The following is a 1875-nucleotide window of genomic DNA, read 5'->3' as shown; positions in this document are numbered from 1 at the left end:
GTTTGTTTGGCCTGGTTGTTAAAATCTAGGGCAGACAACCAAGAGAACATATAGGCATGTAAATGGCACCTTGAAACACAATGCAGGAACATAGGACCACAAGAGAGAGACTGGAAACCCCTGTTTGTGGCACCCTCTGATATAGCCACTTCCTGAAAATGCTTCTCCGAGTGCTGAAAACACTGGTGGACAGCACCTTCCCATGAGGACTGCATTTTTCCTGGCTTACACAGTACTGAAGCAAACTTTGAGGTGCCTACCTTCTGTCTAGGGGTCATTTGGGAATCAAACAACTATCCAGGCACATGCCCTTAAAAAATGCTAGCTGTCCAAGCACAGCTCAAACACCAAACTCCATCATAGAGTGAGATGATAGTGCAAGCAAGGAGACGGAAAAAGAGCAGGGAAGAAAAAGAACTGCATTTCCCCATCCGATGTTAGGATGCTCATTTTGGACAAGTCAGCGTGAAGATTCTGGTCTCTAACATGCAGTGCATGTACACCACAGGGAGCCTTCACTGAACCAAAGCAAAATCAGATAAAATGCAGGCAGCAGATCCCTGCCACTTCTCCCTTCCAGGATTCCCTGACCTTCCCTGAGCTCATTAAGCGCTTTCAGAGTTCAAGACAGGCACTCAGAAGAAGCTCTGAAGATGTTACCTCAATCCAGTCAGAAAACAGTTTCAGATGCTACAGAGCTCTTGTGCTTCGCATCATGAACAGAACACCAAGAGTCTCTGTCCAGAAGCCTCCTCGCCCATGTGCCAGACAAGGAACATCAACTTCTCCAGTCACTGAACAGCACTTGCTAAGTTCTCCTTCTTCATTACCAAGGCAGTTGACACTTCTCAAAAAATAAGGCCTTTTCAAACCATCTTAGTTTGCATCTTTATGCACTGAAAAATGCCTATCAAGCCACGAATCTAAAGTGGAATTTCTGCTGAAAAGGTCCTTTGGCTTGCTGACTGCAGAGTGATCACAGAACACCATGGTCACTACCCTGGTGAACTTCCAGAAGGGGGTGTACTGGTTTTTGAGGTCTTTAAATATTAAGTATTTCTTTGTGTGTGTTTACTGTGAGAAGGAAAAGTCTGAGTCATAGAATCACAAAATGGTTTGGGCTGGAAGGGACCTTAAAGACCATCTAGTTCCAATTCCTCTGCCATGGGCAGGAACACCTCCCACTAAACCAGGCTGCACAGAGCTCCATCCAGACTGGCCTTGAACGCTTTCCACAGAGGGGAGGTTCCAGTCAGGAGCTCAAGAGCCAGATACGGAAACATATCAGGATTTCAGTGCATAACAGTGCAAGGACAGAGTTAAATGTGAAATAGAATTAATTTATATTTATTTTAACTGTAACCTATATCTAGGGATCCAAAGTAAGCTGTAATGCTGGTGCTCAGAACTTCCCCAGATACTTAAAAAAATTAATTCCTTCCATCATAGAGACAAATTTTCAGAAATATACTCCCATGTCCTGCTAAATGAGCACAGTCCTTGACTTATCACCACACCAACTGGCAGGTTTGCATTTTTCTGGCACCTGTCCATGAAGTTTCAACAGAACCTGTCTGTGAACGGGGATAAAACCTTTGAAAGCTTTGACCCTAAAACAAGACCCCTTCCGACCCTACGAAGAACATCTTCTTAGTTCTCGGCCAGAAACACTCTGACGGCTCCCCAGACACCACCTGCACTGGGCGGCTTAAGGCTCTTACCAGGTCCCCATGTGCCTGCCGAGCGAACACGAGCGAGTCACGCCGGCTACCGACGGCACGTTAAAAACCTGACCCCGGAACAAAGAAAAAAAGAATAATAAATCCAGTTTTGCTTTAACTGCCCCCGAGCCGGGCAGCCCGGCAGCCCCGCACC

The sequence above is a fragment of the Chaetura pelagica genome, unplaced genomic scaffold (assembly GCF_000747805.2).
Source record: "Chaetura pelagica isolate M959 unplaced genomic scaffold, ChaPel_1.0 scaffold50, whole genome shotgun sequence".
Taxonomy (NCBI): Eukaryota; Metazoa; Chordata; class Aves; order Apodiformes; family Apodidae; genus Chaetura; species Chaetura pelagica.
Note: the sequence above shows the minus strand (reverse complement) of the source record.